The sequence below is a fragment of the Bombina bombina genome, chromosome 2, assembly GCF_027579735.1.
Source record: "Bombina bombina isolate aBomBom1 chromosome 2, aBomBom1.pri, whole genome shotgun sequence".
Taxonomy (NCBI): domain Eukaryota; kingdom Metazoa; phylum Chordata; class Amphibia; order Anura; family Bombinatoridae; genus Bombina; species Bombina bombina.
This window is the reverse complement of record NC_069500.1, coordinates 228,683,515-228,707,550: the sequence shown is the minus strand read 5'-3', so window position 1 is coordinate 228,707,550 and position 24,036 is coordinate 228,683,515.

The following is a 24,036-nucleotide window of genomic DNA, read 5'->3' as shown; positions in this document are numbered from 1 at the left end:
TAAACATTTGTAATTGCAAGAATTTTGTGGGTGAAGTGGTGCATTATCTTACAGAAATGCAGAGGTGCTAATATTTTGGCCATGACTGTATATATATATGTATATATATATATATATATATATATATATATATATATATATATATATATATATATATATATATATATATATATATATATATATATAATTGTGCTAATAAGTCTATATACCCTGACAGAATTTTTGATTTCCTGGCCATTTCTCAGAGAATATGAATGATAACACAAAAACTTTTCTTTCAGTCATGGTTAGTGTTTGGCTGAAGCCATTTATTATCAATCAACTGTGTTTACTCTTTTTAAATAATAATGACAACAGAAACTACTCAAATTACCCTGATCAAAAGTTTACATACCCTAGTTCTTTGTGTGTATTGCCCCCTTTAACATCAATGACAGCTTGAAGTCTTTTGTGGTATTTGTGGATGAGGCTCTTTATCTTCTCAGATGGTAAAGCTGCCCACTCTTCCTGGCAAAATGCATCCAGTTCCTGTAAATTCGGCTGTCTTGCATGAACTGCACATTTGAGATCTCCCCAGAGTGGCTCAATGATATTGAGGTCAGGAGACTGAGATGGCCACTCCAGAACCTTCACTTTATTCTGCTGTAGCCTATGACAGGTCAACTTGGCCTTGTGTTTAGGATCATTATCATGTTGAAATGTCCAAGTACGTCCCTTGCGCAGCATTGATAACATACTGCATTCATCTTGCCATCAATTCTGACCAAATTTCCTGTGCCTTTGTAGCTCACACATCCCCAAAACATCAGCGATCCACCTCCATGTTTCACAGTAGGAATGGTGTACCTTTCATAATAGGCCTTGTTGACTCCTCTCCAAATGTAGCATTTATGGTTGTGGCCAAAAAGCTCAATTTTGGTCTCATCACTCCAAATGACTTTGTGCCAGAAGGTTTGAGGCTTGTCTCTGTGCTGTTTGGCATATTGTAAGCGGGATACTTTGTGGCATTTGCGTAGTAATGGCTTTCTTCTGGCGACTCGACCATGCAATCTGTTGCTAATATTGTATTTAAATACTTTGTTTAATGTACATACACATTGGTCTTTAGTATTGGTTTTATTAAAAAAATATATAGTATCCTATGGAAGCCTGAGCTTTATTTGTACATCCCTTGGCACACCTGGGCCTCTACATCCCGTGTGAGGATTAGTTTGCTGGGATACTGTGAGATCCCTGCTTGTGTCATTTAGCACATTTGGTGCTGCTTCCTTTGTGAGTATAATTACAATACAAGACACTCTGCTGTTTGTCACAATCTCAGTGTAACACTAGGTGGCGCCCTCTTGTTTGTGATTCCTCTTCACAGATTCCTGGATGTTTTAAAAATATGTTTACTTACCATTTAACGACCTGTTCAAGTGGAGCAATATTGATATCACAGAGTATGCTTTCCATATAACGACCCTGAGCTAGCAATCTGGTATTATAAGTGAAAGGACTACCAACATATTATTAGCTCACCCTCTAATTTTAATGAATAGCACAGGATTTCACAAGTGGTGAGTAATGTCTTGTGCTGAAGAACAAAAATTATATTTTATGGTGATCAGAGTCCACGATCCATTACTCCTGGGATTCCCTTTCTTGCCACTAGGAGAAGGCAAATTTTCCTAAAGCTTCCAAGAGCACTTCATAGCTCCCACCTCTCTGGTATGTCAGTCTGACATAAGTAGAAATAAAAAAGGTAGGGAAGAACAAAGTAGGGAAAATGAGGGGCAAACTAGAACTGCCACCAGAAAAAACATAATTTATAAAAATGGTCAGGGCTCATGGACTCTCACCACCATGAAAGAAATTAATTTATGAGGTAAGCATACATTTTGTTTTCTTTCATAAGATGGTGAGAGTCCACAATCCATTACTCCTGGGAACTAATACCCAAGTTGTGGAGCCCACCAATAATGTAAAGGGGGACAAAAGTTTTAACAGAGGTTGGCATCTAAATTCCAGATACCAATGCCGGGAGTACTTTCCTACTCATGTCGCTTCAGGAAAAGCTAAAAAAATATCAAAGTAGTAGGATTTAGAAAAGGAAAATATGTTGCTGCCTTGCAAAGTTATTCAACAGAAATCACATTTAGAAAAAAATAAAAAAATGCAAAGGAAACGGAAACTAATCTATTACAATGGATTGCAATGAGTTATTTGAGGAAGACTATCTCACCTCCAAGAACTTTGAATCAAGAAACGTAACCAGGTAACTGCTATGGCCTTATGGCCTCTGTGATAAAAGAACCAAGAAAATAAAGGCCTGTTTAAAATCTTAGTAGCTTGTAAATATAATTATAGGGCTCTTTCTCCATATACATTATGTAGAAGCCCTTCTTTAGGATTATGAGGACTGGAACAAAGAGAAGGAATAACTATTTTCTGATTGATGATACCAGAAGAAAATATCCCTGAAACAAAGACAAATTTATCCTAGAGAAAAACTACCTTCTAGGAAAGAAGCTAGAAGACAAAACTAAGCATAGATTCAAACAGAGAGAACTGCCAAATACTGAGAATCAAAGTCAGATTTTATGGAGGAGAAAATTGGATTAAACACTGGTCTAATCCTGATTAAAGCTGGAACAAAACTCTTTATGTCAGTAAAGAGTGAAAATTTCTGTGGAATAATACAGAAAAAAAACTTGAATTCAAACCCCATAAAGAGCTAGCAGATAAACCCTTGTCTAAGTCCTCTTGCACAAAATGAAGACATTTAGGAATTCTAAAAGAAAGCCTGTTAAAACTTTAATCCTTCTCAGGAATTTTTTTTACTCAAAATTTTGAGATAGATATCTCCTATAACAGGCTTTCAGGCCTGAAGATAAATAAACAGCTACAGCATCAGAAAAAAAACACATCTTTGTCTCAAAATTAGGTACATAGACTCAAAGCCTTCAAGATAAGAGGCTTGAGATCTTGATGATAAAAAGGGGGGCTTGAGACAATAGGTTGTGCATTGATGGAAGAGACTACGAAGCAGAACTGGACATCCTTGACAGATTCTCAATCGACAACTTCCACCCGTGGAATCCTAAATCCTGCAAAATATAAAAGAAGTTTGTAATTCAAACCAGAAGAAATTAGGTTTATCTCTGGTAGACCTCTTTGATTTATAATCTGATTGAAAACTACTAAGAATATTGGCTTTACCCCCAATGAAGGGCTGGGCAAATGAGTAAACTGCACCCCAGGTGAATGCACCTGGAGTTTTAAATGCAGAAATTGTGCAGACATTGATCTCCATCCATGATAAAATTCCCATTGAATATTTAAATAACGTCTCGTGCAACATTGTCAGATTGATGTCTCTTCTTCTAGAAAGGCCAGCTCAGAAGGACCCTAAAGATAGCCCAGAGTTTCAAGATATTTATTGGTAACCTCGCCTCCAGAGGAGACTAAACTCCTAGCTCTTTCCAGGACCCCCAACCTAAGAGACATTAGAAAACAGACAAAGGATGTCCCTAGAAAAATGGACTGGTGATCTATCCACCAGGATAGAGATTAGAAAGATGAGGAATTCAAAAGGATTCTAAGAAAAAGGCTAAATGAAACTTTGTCCCATTGAGATGGCATGCCAAAAAAGTCAAGGACTCTTATGAAAACGAGCAAATAGAAAAGCAACTGATACTGCAATCATCAGACCTACTCTTTCTTTACTTAGAACTACTAAAGGCTTGTAAATAAATTTAAATCTTGCACATTTTGATGCTAACTTTGATCTACTTTAATATGATAAAGAAAATCTCATTGATATTGAGTCTATATTGAAGTCATAAGAAAGAGAGTGTGATCAGAGAAGAACGACAACTCTTCTTTCTGCAAGAGGAAAAAGAAGTTCATACCAAGACATCATCTAGATAAGGAGCCACTAAAATACCTCCTTGATCTCTTGTTACAGAGAAAATAATTTCCAGACCTTTTGTAACATTTGTGGAATCAGAAGCCATACCAAACAATAGAGTGCAATACTGAAAATGCTTGACCAAGAATGCAAAACTTGGGTGCTAAAAATGAACCTTTGGAAATAAGAGTATGACAGAAACATCCATCAAATGTATTCTAGACTTATAATATCCTTGACAAACAAGGTAGAGAATTTGGGATTGATTTTTAAAAGTTTTCATATCCAGAATAGGCTTTGGGAATTTGGGCTGAAATAAAAACCCTGGCCTTGATAATTATCATTCCCAAGAGTTATAGACCCTAGACACATTGAAAAGAGATTTGTACCTTTACAGGATCCTGGAACAAGAGACAGAGAAAAACCCACCATTGGGAGCCTTGATCTGAAGCCTAAATAACTGAATCCTTGAGAAACTAAATTTAGAAACCAAGAATCTTGAATGGACAAGAGCCAGGCCTTCCAAGGCATAACCTGCTCCTTACCAGAAGAAAATCTGGATTGGGGGCAATGCATCTTCATGCAAACTTTGTAGTGGAAGTAGGTTCTTATACTGTTGACCTTGATCCAAGAGGTTATGTACTTCTGAGAAGATCTTGTTTTAGAGAAGAGAAGGAAGACTTTTACTAGTAAGTCTGTTCTATCCCAAAGCCTCTTATTTTGAGGAAGAAAATACCTCTTCCTCTAGACTCAGCAGAAATTATGTACACTAGAAAAGGCCCAAACTATTTTTTCCTTGAAAAAGTTGAGATAATAGTTCAGATTTTGAAATCATGACATCTGACCATGAATTAAGCTATGCGAACAACACAGAGCAGTGCTCAAAGAAAGTCCCCTTACTTTCAGTATGTTGCCTATACTGAGAAACAGCCGTCTTTGCGCTAATACGCATCTATCACACGCTCTCAAGGCAAATGGTCTCCAGATGATGACGTCAGTCACCGGTGCTAGGCAGGCAGGTAAGCGCTCCATCAACGCTGCAACAAACATTGACAGTCTGTTTTTTAGGATGGACAAATTGTTGAAACAAGACTCTAGGTTAGAATTGGATATAACGTCTTTCGTCTTTTAGGCCTGCGGATAACAAAGTTTCCCTCTTTCATTGTGACAGATTCAGATTTCATACTAAAGTGGAATAATTAGCACTAATTAGCACTCATCGACTTATTGATTGAGTTTAAGAAACAGCAGCGTCTAAATTTTGGTGCAGAAAATAAGAAACTACAGGAGCATTTAAGACCTTTAACGGACATACCAGACTTTAAGACTTATTATGAAAAAATAGAAAAGGTTATTACTGATTTTAAAAATAATATGTGGCAATTCAAGAAACAAAAGATACTCAGGGACAAACAGGACTATGACAATGATAAAGTTTTCTTTCTCTGAAAATAGGAGGAGGGGTAGACAGTATAAACGGAGTAACACACAGTGGCCTAGATTTGGAGTTTGGCGGTAAAAGGGCTGTTAACGCTCCGCGGGCTTTTTTCTGGCCGCACCATAAAATTAACTCTGGTATCGAGAGTTCAAACAAATGCTGCGTTAGGCTCCAAAAAAGGAGCGTAGAGCATTTTTACCGCAAATGCAACTCTCGATACCAGAGTTGCTTACGGACGCGGCCAGCCTCAAAAACGTGCTCGTGCACGATTCTCCCATAGGAAACAATGGGACTGTTTGAGCTGAAAAAAAACCTAACACCTGCAAAAAAGCAGCGTTCAGCTCCTAACGCAGCCCCATTGTTTCCTATGGGGAAACACTTCCTACGTCTGCACCTAACACTCTAACATGTACCCCGAGTCTAAACACCCCTAACCTTACACTTATTAACCCCTATTCTGCCGCCCCCGCTATCGCTGACCCCTGCATATTTTTTTTAACCCCTAATCTGCCGCTCCATAAACCGCCGCAACCTACGTTATCCCTATGTACCCCTAATCTGCTGCCCTAACATCGCCGACCCCTATATTATATTTATTAACCCCTAATCTGCCCCCCTCAACGTCGCCGACACCTGCCTACACTTATTAACCCCTAATCTGCCGAGCGGACCTGAGCGCTACTATAATAAAGTTATTAACCCCTAATCCGCCTCACTAACCCTATCATAAATAGTATTAACCCCTAATCTGCCCTCCCTAACATCGCCGAAACCTACCTTCAATTATTAACCCCTAATCTGCCGAGCGGAGCTCACCGCTATTCTAATAAATGTATTAACCCCTAAAGCTAAGTCTAACCCTAACACTAACACCCCCCTAATCAATCAGCCAATCAGATTGAGCTCGCATTCTATTGGCTGTTCCGATCAGCCAATAGAATGCGAGCTCAATCTGATTGGCTGATTGGATCAGCCAATCGGATTGAACTTGATTCTGATTGGCTGATTCCATCAGCCAATCAGAAAATTCCTACCTTAATTCCGATTGGCTGATAGAATCCTATCAGCCAATCGGAATTCGAGGGACGCCATCTTGGATGACGTCCCTTAAAGGAACCGTCATTCGTCGGGAGACGCCGGAAGAAGAGGATGGATCCGCGTCGGCTGCTTCAAGATGGACCCGCTCCGCACCGGATGGAAGAAGATCGAAGATGCCGCTTGGAGAAGATGTTTGCCGGTCCGGATGTCCTCTTCTTGCCGGATAGGAGGAAGACTTTGGAGCCTCTTCTGGACCTCTTCAGCACCGGATGATGGATCGCCAACCCCCGCTTGGGTTGGATGAAGATGTTGGAGCCAGGACGGATCGGTGATACCTGGATGGTGAAGACAAGGTAGGAAGATCTTCAGGGGCTTAGTGTTAGGTTTATTTAAGGGGGGTTTGGGTTAGATTAGGGGTATGTGGGTGGTGGGTTGTAATGTTGGGGGGGGGTATTGTATTTATTCTTTTACAGGCAAAAGAGCTGAAATTCTTGGGGCATGCCCCGCAAAGGGCCCTGTTCAGGGCTGGTAAGGTAAAAGAGCTTGTAACTTTTTTAATTTAGAATAGGGTAGGGAATTTTTTATTTTGGGGGGCTTTGTTATTTTATTAGGGGGCTTAGAGTAGGTGTAATTAGTTTAAAATTGTTGTAATATTTTTCTTATGTTTGTAAATATTTTTTTATTTTTTGTAACTTAGTTCTTTTTTATTTTTTGTACTTTAGCTAGTTTATTTAATTGTATTTATTTGTAGGAATTGTGTTTAATTAATTTATTGATAGTGTAGTGTTAGGTTAATTGTAGGTAATTGTAGGTAGTTTATTTAATTATTTTATTGATAGGGTAGTGTTAGGTTTAATTATATCTTAGGTTAGGATTTATTTTACAGGTAAATTTGTTATTATTTTAACTAGGTAACTATTAAATAGTTCTTAACTATTTAATAGCTATTGTACCTGGTTAAAATAATTACAAAGTTGCCTGTAAAATAAATATTAATCCTAAAATAGCTATAATATAATTATAATTTATATTGTAGCTATATTAGGATTTATTTTACAGGTAAGTATTTAGCTTTAAATAGGAATCATTTATTTAATAAGAGTTAATTTATTTCGTTAGATGTAAATTATATTTAAGTTAGGGGGGTGTTAGTGTTAGGGTTAGACTTAGCTTTAGGGGTTAATACATTTATTAGAATAGCGGTGAGCTCCGGTCGTCAGATTAGGGGTTAATAATTGAAGGTAGGTGTCGGCGATGTTAGGGAGGGCAGATTAGGGGGTTAATACTATTTATTATAGGGTTAGTGAGGCGGGTTAGGGGTTAATAACTTTATTATAGTAGCGCTCAGGTCCGCTCGGCAGATTAGGGGTTAATAAGTGTAGGCAGGTGTCGGCGACGTTGAGGGGGGCAGATTAGGGTTAATAAATATAATATAGGGGTCGGCGGTGTTAGGGGCAGCAGATTAGGGGTACATAGGGATAACATAGGTGGCGGTGCTTTGCGGTCGGAAGATTAGGGGTTAATTATTTTAAGTAGCTGGCGGCGACATTGTGGGGGGCAGGTTAGGGGTTAATAAATGTAATACAGGGGTCGGCGGGGTTAGGGGCAGCAGATTAGGGGTACATAAGTATAACGTAGGTGGCGGTCGGCAGATTAGGGGTTAAAAATTTTAATCGAGTGGCGGCGATGTGGGGGGACCTCGGTTTAGGGGTACATAGGTAGTTTATTGGTGTTAGTGTACTTTAGGGTACAGTAGTTAAGAGCTTTATGAACCGGCGTTAGCCAGAAAGGTCTTAACTCCTGCTATTTTCAGGTGGCTGGAGTTTTGTCGTTAGAGCTCTAACGCTCACTTCAGAAACGACTCTAAATACCGGAGTTAGGAAGATCCCATTGAAAAGATAGGATACGCAAATGGCGTAGGGGGATCTGCGGTATGGAAAAGTCGCGGCTGAAAAGTGAGCGTTAGACCCTTTAATCACTGACTCCAAATACCAGCGGGCGGCCAAAACCAGCGTTAGGAGCCTCTAACGCTGGTTTTGACGGCTACCGCCGAACTCCAAATCTAGGCCAGTCTGTGAAAAAAGTTACTATTGAAGATACAGATACTGAGTATGATTATGACTCTTCAGATTTAGAGGTAATGGATTAACAAACCCAACAGATAGAGACATCTACCTCATACGTATTACAGAATAAAGATGACCTATCTGAAAAAAAATATGTAGAAGCGTTCGGAGATAAAAAAGAACAGACTGTAGCACAGACAAGAGCCCAAAACAGGATGCACAGATACCCCCAGAGAAGGAAGGCGAATCAGACAAGGAAATACATTTAGACAACTGTAATGTTGTGAACTTGTCTTCTTATAATTTGACTAAAGATCAAATTTGCGTTCTTTCTCTGGGTCTCAATTTTGCTCCTACAACACATTTTGACCTCTTCAATACCATTGTAGATTTGTGAGAATATTGGTTTTAAAGAAACATTCTTTTAGGTTTATACTGAAGAAAGACAGAGTGGGGAGACATCAGAATTATCTGAATCAGAAGTGAGTGTTAACTTCCTGGATAAATGTTTAGAACTAGATTTATTGTCTTTAGAAAAGGAGAACCAACTGAGTGTTGATGAACAAGCTACATTTAACTTAGATAACACTAAATTAAAAGGAAAATCAGATTTCTACTCGGTACAGACTAGGTCTAGTGCTATTGAGGTTTTTCAGAAAACTGTTGAATTAAAATTAAAAGATCTTCATGAGAGTATCAACTGGAGTTGCCACAAGGGAGATAATCTTACGAAACATGAATACTTTGCATTACAAAAGTTTCAGAGCAATAAAGAGATAGTGATTCATGGCTCTGATAAGGGGGTCAAAATAGTAGTCCTCAATAAAAGAGATTACATATTAGAAGTGGTTAGACAACTTATCATATTCCAACTTGTACTGTACCTGTGAGGTATGTTCTATGACATCACCTATGCTTTTTTTAACACCAGTTCCATACAGGTGCATTGCTTGATGATTTCCAAGCTAAGGCAATATTGCCAAACCCTACCTGAGATTAACTCCTCAAGATCTCTCTCTTTGTGGATGTTAAACCTATTTCTTTTCTCAAAGCAAGCCTTATTTTTGTTGTCTAATAACTTCACCATCAACCTAATAAGTTATGATTGTATTCAGTATTCAGTGACTTTCACAGATTCTGTGTGGGACTACTTTTACACACTGTGTAGTAACACAGCCCCTGCAGAGACCGGGTGTTGCTTGTTCCGACCATCTACTTGAAATTAATTACTATTTGGATCCTCTCTGAGCTGTTTGCAGGTTCTGGCAAAGATAATCCTACTAAAGTAAATTTTCCTTGACCATATTTACTGCACTTCCTCACAGAACAAGCTGAAAGTAGTTCCGGACATTTTCTCTCTGTTTGGATTCATCCACATGCTTCACAGCATCAAGCACACAGACACTGCAGCTGCTGTCTTTTCAATTCTGCACTTTAATTCACAACTAGCTGGGTAGATCTGATTGCTACAGTGTAGCTACAGTTTTAAAACAAGTTTATATGAATTTCATTTCTCAGTAATAGTTGTTTGGATTCTAAGGTAAAATGTTGCCTGTATTTATTCTGCCCTGAAATCCCGAGAAACCTACTCAGTCAAATCTGAGTGTTACACAACTATAAGATTTAGAGGTATACATTAAATTGCCATATAATCCCACCTTTATATATCAGAGGAAGCTAACCTCTATAGTTGATTGGGCTTTACATAATGGTGTAATAACACAGAAAATTTTGGATTTTCTACTGGTAAAATATCCGAAAGTAGCAATATTTCATTATTTGCCAATAAACCATAAATGTTTACACAATCCACCTGGACGCCCCATAGTAGCAGGGATTGGCTACTATCTGAATTGATTGATGCTTATCTGCAACCACTCATTTTGAATTTGAAGAGTTACATAAAAGATACCAGTGGTGTGATTAGACAGATTGAAATACTGGAGTGGGAGGAAGGCTTTTCATTTATATACATTGATGTAGTGTCCCTTTACACATCTATTCTCCATAATAAAGGTATCAATGACATTAAATTATTTTTTTTTAATCACCACTCCACTTATAGTGAGGAAGTGAAATAATTTATTTTGAGATCTATTGATTTTCTCTTGACACATAATTTATTTATGTTTGAGGGGATTACTATCTCCAGAGACGCAGAACAGCAAAAGGAGCAAAATTTGTTCTCTCTTACGCCAACCTGTATTTAGGTTGATGGGAGTTTTCCGCGTCTTTGGGGATACTAACCCCTTCAGAGAAAACATTCTCTTTTACTCACTATATTGACAACCTTTTATTTGTATGGAAAGGTCCTGAGGAAGAGATTCCCTTATTTTTGTGATATCTGCAAAAGAATGATTTCAATTTGTAATTCACTTTTACACATAACAAGGAGAGTATCACTTATTTGGATATAAAATTGAAATCTAATTTCCTCAAACATTGTGTTCAAGTAGAATTGTACAGAAAATAAATAGCAAGTAATACAATTTTGAATGCTGTGTCCTGTCACCCAAAACATACAGTTAATGCTATTCCTAAGAGTCAGAACATGAGGGTTAAGCGCAATTGTACTGACACTGTAAATATGAGCTTCATGCCAAAGATTTAACCAATAGGTTTGTAGAGAGAGAATATAAGAAAGAACTTAGAAATCATTAAGAAACAAGTAGATGTTCTAGATAGAGGTTCTTTGTTTATCCCTAAAAGTAGGTCTAGTAGTATGGAAAAGAAACCTAAGCGTATCACCACCTACAGTCGGGAATACCATAACATTTGTGGTATCATAAGAGATTCACTACCAATTTTGGAAACAGATAATAAACTTAGGGAGATTGTACATAAAGGTTGTATTTTTGTATCCAGAAAGTAAAAAACCTTGGGTAATACATCATCAGCGTCTATGCTACCAGGGTGTAATAAACAAAATTGGCTTTCTTTGAAACCAGTTTTTTTCCGATGTAATAGCAATAGATGTAAGTCCCGCTCATATGCTATTTTTGGTCCTGAAATCACTTCTCAGGCAACTGGAAACGTGTATCAAATACAACAATATTCAGCATGTAACTCTTGTTTTGTAATATACATTTTGACCCGTAGGGGGTACTGTAAGCAGTATGTAGGTTTAACTACTAGACCCCTTAAAGACCATTTTTTAAAACATTTGAGAGCCATTGAGGATCCAGAGTCTACAACTACTATATCTTTGCACTTTAAAAGGGAACATAACTCACTTTTGGCATTTCAATGCATTCTAGTATTTTCAAGACACCCCAGAGAGGGAACAGAGAAGACGTCCTAAGACATCATGAAGTCTTTTGGATATTTCAATTGGATACTAGAATGCCAAAGGGTCTAAACTCTGAGTGGGATGTTAAATTATTTGTGTGAAATGAATTATAAACTATTTGTATGATTTCTTTTCTGTTTAAATTGTGAGTTAAAATATACAGTCACTGTTTATTCATATATATATATATATATATATATATATATATATATATATATATGTGTGTGTGTGTGTGTGTGTGTACCTATGCCTCTTTTTTTATTGTGTTTAGCCTCTCAGCATGTTCTAATATTATATGAGACAATAGGAATTATCATTAGAGGTGTATTGTTAGACACAGGTGTGTCACTTTAAAGTTTCTGGTCTGTGATTGGTGATTTTTATACAGGGGGAAGGAGGCATTAGAGGTATAATAGGAAATGCAACAAGTTGCCATATTTATGGGTCATTAAAAAAGTGCATTATGGAATATACAAAACATGTTTGAGCTTTTCTCATTTTTGTGATGTGTACTACATTTGATATGTGCCAATTAACATTTTTTGCTCTTTTAATACTGTGTCTTGTGACCATCTGGGACCGGGTGCTGCTTTTTGGATGTTGCATGACTTAATTTACAAGCTTTTCAGGTCAAAACCATAAGCCCCTATTTTTTACATTAAATATAATTATGGGAACAAAGGCATTACATTTAAAGAATTTGTGGAGTTATGAAGCTTCAAAATATTTTGAAAAGCATATCATCTACTGAGATGAAGTAATACTGATAGTTGGATTAAACTTGTAATCTGTTTGTAAATTATTATCTACTAAAGGAACAGTAGAGAGTTTTGATAAAGTGGAAATTGCCCCATCCACTTTAGGAATAGTCTCAAAAAGGCATTAAAATATAAAAGAGGAAAAACAAAAACAAAATAAATATCCTCCTGAACACTGAAGATGGACAAAAATGAATACCACTGCTTGGTAAATATCTCAGAAATTGCCTCTGGGACAGATAAAAAAACACCTCTGAAGACTTAAGAAAAGGATTGATAAATCTAGCTGTTTGACATATTTATCTTCAGAAGGCTTAGGGTGTTGTGCTCCTAAAGCAGGAGTGGGCATACTTTTGTAAGGCAAGGGCTACCTCTAATTTTATTCCATGTGACGTGGTCACCTAACAAGAAAAACAAAAAACATCAGTCGCTGGCTGAAAATTGTATTTTTGCCACAAATAGGACCTGCTGGCTGAAAATTGTATTTTTGCCTCAAATAGGAACTGCTGACTGAAAATTTAATTTTTGCCACGAATAATGCAGCTTTAAAAATCAGCCGCGCTCTTTACTAACTGTGAGAGCTCTCTCTTTACGTCACGCTGGGACCATCAAGCAACCTTATCTGTGTACCGCGCCTGCGTATGAATAAGTAGTCTCACAATTAAGATGGCTCGAGTCTAGGGCTAACGGAGTAGTCAAGCCTGGAACACATGGGAACCCTATTCTCAGCCAATCACAGACAGACTCATTCTACAAAGTAATTTTATTGACTGGGCGCCATGTCAGTTTGATTAGCGGGTAGGTCCTGTTGGCTGCTCTCCATCTGTCCGCTACTAGCTGAAGACTACTGCAAATAGTTGGGACAGTGACAGCGGCAGGCTCTGTACTGCCAACACAGCAACCAGAGACTGGTATGCAGCAACAGCACTGACCTGCAAAATTTGGTGACAACAAATTCTGGGGACAGAAAGCTGCAGAAACTAGCACAAAGTATAGCTAATATTAGTGTGTCAGAGAAAGTATCAAATAACAGCATTAAAGCCTGGAACAGAGTAAGTAAAAGAACCTTAGGGGGAGTAACAGACCCTTGGAAAAAAGCAACACCAGACCATTCACCCAGCAGAGCCTGGTGACAAGTAATGGAGGACAGAACTAGAAAGTAGCAGCAGAATATCAGACAGAGCAGGACCTGGAACTGCAAACCCAGGGAAACCTAGGAGCATCTCAGCCTGGCGCATAAAGAGTCTGTACTATGGACTGACCACTCTTGAGACAAAAAGTAGGAGAGTTTGGGACAGGCAGTAACCAAAGCTGGAGCAGTGAGTTCAGCTACAGTCACATCACACATGCTGAAGTACACATACCGCCGTCATAGACTCATAGCCGATTTCAAAAGTCTGCATAAGAGAAACATTTCTCATACATCTATGGTGGCGAGGCTCTTCACTCAGAATCCAGATGTGTGAGAAATCTTTCTCGTATTATGCAGACTTTGAAATCTTCCAGACTGTCACCTCAAAATTCACTCGAGGTCCACTGGTAGACCGCAATATACCTCTTGCCCACCCCTGCCCTAAAGAATATCAAAATCTCCAATAATAGAAACCTAAGATGTTCAGGTATGAACCTGCAAGTGGAGGATACTGTATGCTGATCATTAATTAAGTCCTGATCATCAGAAACTTCAACTTCAGAAGAGGAATCAGAGGAGTTAAAATATGAGTCTGAAAGAGGCAGTGTTACCTGATCTGATCGTTAGAAATTCAGAATATCTAAAACAACAACTATAGGTTGCTTGTCAGAGACTCCTTTGCGCATGAACAACACTGCAATACCTCAGAAAAAGTTGAATGCCCAATATTTTTAAATCATGGAGCAAATTCTGAAGAACTCCCTTGTACAGTACAAACCAAAGGAGGACAGATTCCTTTAGAGACAAAAGCAGTGAATGACAGGGAGGTTACCCTGCATAAAACAACAAATTGATATTGCAAAGCTGAGCTGGAGTTTTAACAGACATAAGTGCATCTAGCCTTTTAAAGGAAAAATATATAATATATTGGGACAGATCCAGCATGCTCCATCATAGAGCAATAAATACATAAACCACAATACAGTATCTAGTAACATAAAATACACATCTATATGTATGCATATATACATGGAGATACAATAACAGAATATAATATCAATGATTTAGAAAGAAAATCTGAGAATCTAAAATTAAGGTGTGCACTTCATGCAGCAATAAAATACTGTAAAACATAAAAAGAAAGATAATTAAATATAAATTATAAACAAAATTCATATCTAATTGAGATAAACACAGTAAAAATTACTGGGAGAATCTCTAATGCATTTAAGTGTCCTCACTTACCTCAGATGCACCCACTCCATTGTGCTTACCAGTTTTAGCAAAAAACTGCTTCAAGAAGAGAGCACATCCAGTGCTGAGCACATTACAGTGGAGGATTTAACCTTTTAATGTCGTTACGGCATTGTATTCTGTTCAAATTTTTATGGGCTTTAACGCTGATGGACTGAATACAACGTACTAACCGGTTGGCTTTCCTGAAGCCACTGGCGCTTCCCTGATGGGATCGCGATCTAGAGGGTGTGCCTAGCATAAAAGGGACGCCCACCTGACGCAATCCCATCATTGAAATCTCGTGATCACTTGCACGATCACGAGATTTCAAATTGTTTATATCGGAACAGTTGTTCCGCTGTAGACACTTTAACCCTGGCATGAAAGGGTTAATTGTAAAGTATATAGATGAACCAAAAGGAGAAGGCTAGGGACCTATCCTTGTGACAACGGTGTCATGCTTGTGACTAACTCCTTTACTGGGAATTATTATGCTACTACCCCATACTCCAATCTCCCCTCTATCTCTCAGTAGCAGCTCTCTTAGGGGGGAAATAGACATCAAATCAGTCTCAGAACCCCTCTCAATGAAGAATCATAAAAGCACCTCAAACCTTTACCTGCCTCCTGGGAGGCAAATATTTACACTAGCATACCAGATTGGCGGGAGGGTTGAAGTGCTCTTGGAAGCTTTGGCAATCTTTACCTTCTCCTAGTGGTGAAGAAGTGAATCACAGGAGTAATGGATCATGGACACTCACCACCTTATGAAAGAAAATTTAGTGTGCCTGGTGACCTGAAGTAAAGTGTTAAATCAAATGCATAACAAAAATTAAGTAAAATATAATAAAATAAAGAAATTCACCCACACCTATATACATGAAATACAGGATTTTATTAATGATAACAATGTTTAAATGTTGATTCAAAGGAATGTAATATATGAGAAGGCGTTGAACAGGAAAGGGCTCAAATGTGTATATTTGTGTATATATCCGAGATATTAATGTTTTGCATTGTCAATCTTGATTCTAGAACAAATATCAAAAAAATACTAAAAAGCACCATTAAAAATGACTAGTTGGAAGGACAACAATAAGCTATAGCCAATTACATAAAAATGTAGCTTTAAAGAAACTCAATAGTGTTAAAGGGATATGAAACCCAAATGTTTTCTTTCATGATTCAGAAAGAGCATGCAATTTTAAGCAGCTTCCTAATTGACTCCTATTATCAATTTTTCTTCATTCTCTTGGTATCTTTATTTGAAAAGCATAAATGTTAGCTTTGGAGCCGGCCTATTTTTGGTTCAGCAACTAGGTAGCTCTTGCTGATTGGTGACTAAAAAAATGGAACTTTAGGTGCTGTTTTTTCTAACACCCCACATCCCTTTACTTTAACCACTTATAAGTGCTTAGTGCCGTTTTAAAAAAATTAAAAAATTAAAAAGCTCATCTTTATTTTAAATGTTTATGAACTTTCTCTTTATTTTAGGGGCAATTGGGGCATTTGTTCTTTTTAACCAGAGGTCTGACCTCTGGTTAATTGCACTAAGCACAAAGTGAAGCAGTGAGCTCACAGTCACATTAACCAATCACTTGTAATGGCTGGTTATTTAACATGCGCCCGTCAAGGGTCAAATTGGCCCTTTTATGGGCGCACATTAATATAGCACTCCACTTGTAATCTGGCACACAAATGTTTCTACAAATGAAAATGTCCACATTTGCATTGACTTCACAATTAAATCAGATGTGTACAGACAGACATTACTTGTTAATGTATCAAGCAAAAACAATACAGGATCCTCTAAATATATAATGATCAATAATTCAAAAGGAAACCACTAGACTGCTTTCCCACTCACATTTAAACAGGGTTACTAAAGCATTATGTTCCATTTAAGGCATTCTCTGATTTACACATTACACATATTGTTTTAGAGGGCAAAAGTTTGATGCAAGAAAAGCAGTCACTTTTTATGTACTTTTTTTTAAAGAAATTAGAATTATAAAATGTCTATAACATTTTATTTTTTTATTACAATGCCTAAGTATTTGAAATAAATTGTAAGAACATAAGACTATCACTTACAATGATTTTGACAACTTTAATTAAAAGAATGTGATAAGAATGCTTCCCAAATGTCCTTCTTTACTATTCTTTTATATCTGGTAAAAATAACTTTCTTTCATGTAATTAGCAAGAGTCCATGAGCTAGTGACGTATGGGATATACATTCCTACCAGGAGGGGCAAAGTTTCCCAAACCTCAAAATGCCTATAAATACACCCCTCACCACACCCACAAATCAGTTTTACAAACTTTGCCTCCTATGGGGGTGGTGAAGTAAGTTTGTGCTAGATTCTATGTTGATATGCGCTCCGCAGCAGGTTGGAGCCCGGTTTTCCTCTCAGCGTGCAGTGAATGTCAGAGGGATGTGAAGAGAGTATTGCCTATTTGAATTCAATGATCTCCTTCTACGGGGTCTATTTCATAGGTTCTCTGTTATCGGTCGTAGAGATTCATCTCTTACCTCCCTTTTCAGATCGACGATATACTCTTATATATACCATTACCTCTACTGATTCTCGTTTCAGTACTGGTTTGGCTTTCTACTACTTGTAGATGAGTGTCCTGGGGTAAGTAAGTCTTATTTTCTGTGACACTCTAAGCTATGGTTGGGCACTTTTATATAAAGTTCTAAATATATGTGTTCAAACATTTATTTGCCTTGACTCAGGATGTTCAACATTCCTTATTTCAGACAGTCAGTTTCATATTTGGGATAATGCATATGAATTAATCAATTTTTTTCTTACCTTAAAATTTGACTTTTTCCCTGTGGGCTATTAGGCTCGCGGGGGCTGAAAATGCTTCATTTTATTGCGTCATTCTTGGCGCGGACTTTTTTGGCGCAAATTTTTTTTTCTGTTTCCGGCGTCATACGTGTCGCCGGAAGTTGCGTCATTTTTTTTACTTTTTTTGCGCCAAAAGTGTCGGCGTTCCGGATGTGGCGTCATTTTTGGCACCAAAAGCATTTAGGCGCCAAATAATGTGGGCGTCTTTTTTGGCGCTAAAAAATATGGGCGTCACTATTGTCTCCACATTATTTAAGTCTCATTATTTATTGCTTCTGGTTGCTAGAAGCTTGTTCACTGGCATTTTTTTCCCATTCCTGAAACTGTCATTTAAGGAATTTGATCAATTTTGTTTTATATGTTGTTTTTTCTATTACATATTGCAAGATGTCTCCATTTGTCCCTGAGTCAGAAGCCACTTCTGGAAAAATGCTTAACTGAGTTTCAGTTCTACCAAAGCTAAGTTAATTTATTTTAAATGTTATAAATGTTTATCTCTAGCTATGGTTTGTAATAAGTTATTATGATATACTTTTACATGCAGATTCCATTAGTATTTATGCTTTATACATTTCCATTCTTAAGTGCAAGAAATGTTTAGAAGATTTATAAGAAATATTTTTTCTGATTAAGGCTATGTCTGACTTTGTGCCTTCTAATACGATTTTTAGGTCTTTTTCACTTCTTTTTTAATTATTGAAGTTTCAAATGACCAACAACATACTGATTTATCCTTCTCTGATGATGTTTTTTTCTCTTTCAGAAATTCTCTTCATTAGATATTGACACTAACAAATCTACTTTTTTATATATTTTTTTTATTATTAAAGTACATTTGTTCTTTGTTGAAGAGGTGTTGATTATTTTGGATATTAAGGTAACTAGTTCTTTAAGACTAGCTGACACTATTTCTGCCTTTTTATTTCTTCTGTGATTTCAGAGGTTTTCTTTCCAATTCCCCATACTAGGGAATGGAATAGGCTGAGAATTGTCTTTTATTTTTAAACTATATTCTTTGTCAGCAGTTAAATTCAATTTGGAGGGTTCTCCAATTTATTGGAGCTATCTCTACTCCTACTAATTATGCTATTGTTTTTATAGTAAAATAGTATTTATTTTCCTTTATATAGTTGTATCTTATTTTTGGAAAATTATTTAGTTTCAGCTACTTTTCTTGGTCCTGTGATATTGCAATTGCTTCATTTTTCTGTTTACTTTAAGATCAAGTATCAGATCATGATTTATTTTAGCATTGTTAAGGGACAACATTTACTAGACTAGGTGCCGTTGCATTTGTCTTGTTGTTTTGCATTTTGCAAGTCCTCTGTTTTGACTGGTCCTTTAAACTGGACTATCATGCTAATTATTTAATTTGTGTCTTCATTTTATTTAATATATTCGCAAATGAGGGTTAATCTATGTCTTTAGCTATTTTAGCTAGAAGAATTCTGTGTTTTTTAAAAAAAATCATAAAAAAAAAAATCCATGTTTCTTTTGTTCTAAGATAATCAATTATAATTGGATTCAATTCTTAACTGTTACTATGGGCTTCAAGATTGAGTTCTAAGACTAAAACTTTAAGCTTATACTAGTTTGGTTGTTCTTATTAAGGAACGAATCCTGAGTTCTTTCCCAAGTAACATGTTTTTAATTGGGGTTCGAAATTAGCTCCCTAATGTTGCGATGCACATGCCGTATTCCAGCTTGGCTGGTAAGGGGCAGGTTAAGACTTCTTTGAAATTTATTTGGTTCTATTTTGTCCAAATTTCTTTGATTTTATTCCAGTAAGGCTAACACTTTCTTTCAGTGTGTTTCTGTCCTATATATTTTGGATACTGTTGAGGCATGGCTGGGTACCCATGGGGTTCAAGCGCTGCTCAGACCTGGAATCTTCTGGGGTTTTTATTCCAGTTCCTTTTCTAGGAACTGGGTTTTGGAGTTTTATTCAAACTATTTTGCCTTTTTGTGGTCATTGATAGCATTATTTATTTTCTTTAGATACAATAAATGCGTATTCTTCATTTTTCTGTTTTCATTCAGATTATTTCCTGAGGATGCGGATTCTCATATGTTTCACTTGCTCTTCAGGACATAGTTAGAGGATCTTTTTTCAAAAGCTCTTAATTCCTCACGCAAGGGTCACCTTTTTTTTTTAGGTTTCCCGATGGTTTATGTCACTATCTTTGTCTCTATCAGACAAGGGACAATTTGTATTGGGTTCTGTCTGTCGGTACCTTTAGTCTCTATTATTTCCTTCAGTTGCTATATATGCATAGAAGTTTTAACAGCATTGGATTCAATTCCCTTTGCTCATTTTCAATGGAAAGATCCTTTCCAGCTTTTTATGAGTGTTGTTTCTTCAAGAACATGGTTGGAGGATCAATTAACCAATCAGTTTGTTGATTCCTCAGACAAGAGTAACCTTTTTTAGATTTCCGGATAGATTCAGTGTCCATGACTCTGTCTCTGTTGGTCAGGAGACGTCTGAAATTGGTTTCAGCTTATCGAAACCTTCAGTCTCAATCATTCCCTTCGGTAGCCTTATGCATGGAAATTCTAGGTTCTTATGACTGCTGCATTGGACGTGTTCCCCTTTGCTCATTTTCACATGCAACCTCTTCAGCTCTGTATGCTGAACCAGTGGTGCCGGGATTATACGAAGATATCTCATTTAATATCTTTAAAACTGATTGTTCGACACCCTCTGACGTGGTACAGACCACCATCGTTTAGTTCAGGGGGCTTCTTTTTTTCTTCCAACCTGGACTGTGATCTCAACAGGTGCAAGTCTGACAGGTTGGGGAGCTGTATGGGGGTTTCTGACAGCACAAGGGGTTTGGGAAATCTGAGGAGGTGAGATTACCAATCAATATTTTGGAACTCCGTGCAATTTTCAGAAGCTCTTCAGTCATGGCCTCTTCTAAAGAGAAAATCGTTCATTTGTTTTCAGACAGACAATGTCACAACTGTGGCATATGTCAATCATCAAGGAGGGACTCACAGTCCTCTGGCTATGAAAGAAGTATCTCGAATACTGGTATGGGCGGAATGTCTAATCTCTGCGGTTCATATCCCAGGTATTGACAATTGGAAAGCGGATTATCTCAGTCGCCAAACGTTACATCCGGGCGAATGGTCTCTTCACCCAGAGGTGATTGTTCAAATGTGGGGACTTCCAGAAATAGATCTGATGGCTTCTCATCTAAACAAGAAACTTCCAGGTATCTGTCCAGATCCAGGGATCCTCAGGCGGAAGCAGTGGATGCATTGTCACTTCCTTGGAAGTATCATCCTGCCTATATCTTTCCGCCTCTAGTTCTTCTTCTAAGAGTAATCTCCAAGATTCTGAAGGAATGCTCGTTTTTTTTCTGCTGGTGGCTCCAGCATGGTCTCACAGGTTTTGGTATACGGATCTTGTCCACATGGCTTCTTGCCAACCGTGGACTCTTCCGTTAAGACCAGTCCTTCTGTCACAAGGTCCTTTTTTACCATCAGGATCTCAAATCCTTAAATTTAAAGGTATGGAGATTGAACGCTTGATTCTTAGTCAAAGAGGTTTCTCTGACTCTGTGATTAATACTATGTTACAGGCTCGTAGATCTGTATCTAGGAAGATATATTATCGAGTTTGGAAGACTTACATTTCTTGGTGTCTTTCTCATCATTTTTCCTGGCATTCTTTTAGAATTCTGAGAATTTTTCAGTTTCTTCAGGATGGTTTGGATAAAGGTTTGTCTGCAAGTTCCTTGAAAGGACAAATCTCTGCTCTTTCTGTTCTTTTTCACAGAAGGATTGCTATTCTTCCTGATATTCATTGTTTTGTACAAGCTTTGGTTCGTATAAAACCTGTTATTAAGTCAATTTCTCCTCCTTGGAGTTTGAATTTGGTTCTGGGGGCTCTTCAAGCTCTTCCGTTTGAACCTATGCATTCACTGGACATTAAATTACTTTCTTGGAAAGTTTTGTTTTCTTTTGGCCATCTCTTCTGCTAGAAGAGTTTCTGAATTATCTGCTCTTTCTTGTGAATCTCCTTTTCTGATTTTCCCTCAGGATAAGGCGGTGTTGCGAACTTCTTTTAAATTTTTATCTAAGGTTGTGAATTCTAACAACATTAGTAGAGAAATTGTGGTTCCTTCATTATGTCCTAATCCTAAGAATTCTAAGGAGAGATCATTGCATTCTTTGGATGTAGTTAGAGCTTTGAAATATTATGTTGAAGCTACTAAGAATTTCTGAAAGACTTCTAGTCTATTTGTTATCTTTTCCGGTTCTAGGAAAGGTCAGAAGGCCTCTGCCATTTCTTTGGCATCTTGGTTGAAATCTTTAATTAATCATGCTTATGTCGAGTCGGGTAAATCTCCGCCTCAAAGGATTACAGCTCATTCTACTAGGTCAGTTTCTACTTCCTGGGCGTTTAGGAATGAAGCTTCGATTGATCAGATTTGCAAAGCAGCAACTTGGTCTTCTTTGCATACTTTTACTAAATTCTACCATTTTGATGTGTATTCTTCTTCTGAAGCAGTTTTTGGTAGAAAAATACTTCAGGCAGCTGTTTCAGTTTGATTCTTCTGCTTATAATTTCAGTTTTTTTCATTATAAGATTTAAACTTTATTTTGGGTGTGGATTATTTTTCAGCGGAATTGGCTGTCTTTATTTTATCCCTCCTTCTCTAGTGACTCTTGCGTGGAAGATCCACATCTTGGGTAGTCATTATCCCATACGTCACTAGCTCATGGACTCTTGCTAATTACATGAAAGAAAACATAATTTATGTAAGAACTTACCTGATAAATTCATTTCTTTCATATTAGCAAGAGTCCATGAGGCCCACCCTTTTTTGTGGTGGTTATGATTTTTTTGTATAAAGCACAATTATTCCAATTCCTTATTTTTTATGCTTTCGCACTTTTTTCTTATCACCCCACTTCTTGGCTATTCGTTAAACTGATTTGTGGGTGTGGTGAGGGGTGTATTTATAGGCATTTTGAGGTTTAGGAAACTTTGCCCCTCCTGGTAGGAATGTATATCCCATACGTCACTAGCTCATGGACTCTTGCTAATATGAAAGAAATGAATTTATCAGGTAAGTTCTTACATAAATTATGTTTTTTAAAAAAACCCCATTATAGACATTTATTAAACAATCCTTATTAGTAAGATATTGCACTAAGTGCAAGTGTATTATATATATATATATATATATATATATATATTCATTGTTTCTTAAGAACACCTCTATGACATCACTGCTAACATCACACACATGTTCTAACATGCCACATAGCACCAGCATCCCACTCAACATGATAACTGAAAAGCTTATTTGACAACAAGGAGTAACAAGAAATAATTTAGCAATAGGGTTTTTATGTGAAACAGATATGATTATTAGTGCTAGCAAACATCTGCTTAATTGGTATTGGTTAATTGGTTTATCCAGAAATAAAAGAATAACTAAAATATACTAACTAAATTATTACTGAGCTATTTCCAACTTATCAATCAACCTATTTCCAAATTATTATTTTTATCAGTTCTTTGTAGAGCACCAACAGATTACTGAAATTGATTCTATTTTGTTATTATTATATTATTTAAGCTGAATGAGTTCGTTGTTAATAGCTATGATAAATGTTAAAGGGTCATTTAAAACTAAATACATTTTATAAGCATGGTATTGAAGTTATTTCTTGCTTCCTCTAGCAATGGGTGCTACCATGTTGAAATATATCTATCACTACATTCCAGTCCTGACCTGTTTGCACATGTGCAGCAACTCTCCTTGAGATGCCTGCAGTGAATCTAGATTCCATAATGGCAGAACCCATGGTTAAAGGGAGGTGCATGAAATGTATTCAGGGCTTAGTGCACCATTAATATTATTGAATTCTGTTCACATTATTGCACCCGCTATAACTATACATAACTATTTGTTGCTTACTGATTTAAAATGTTTTATTTTACTCCTTTCTTATACACATTTTTTTATATGTATGATGGATAAAAAAAGTTGTACATTTAAATTTTGTTTTTTTTGTCAGGAAGTGCATCAATTTACAATGGTGAAAGAGATTATGTGTGATGTCAGCAATTATGTCAATGATGATTTCATATAATGTTGTAAATGATATAATATGGATTTTTGTTTTCTTTAGATTACTGGCGGTCTGCAAGATGAGTTCTTAAGGGGACATATATATATATGATGCCCTATATTTTTATGGTTTTTAATTCTGAAATAAATTCCCCGCTCTTTTTGTTACTAGCTTGCAGCCATTGCACATTGCCACTCTAATCTGGAGGTGGATTAGAATAGAACAGGCAT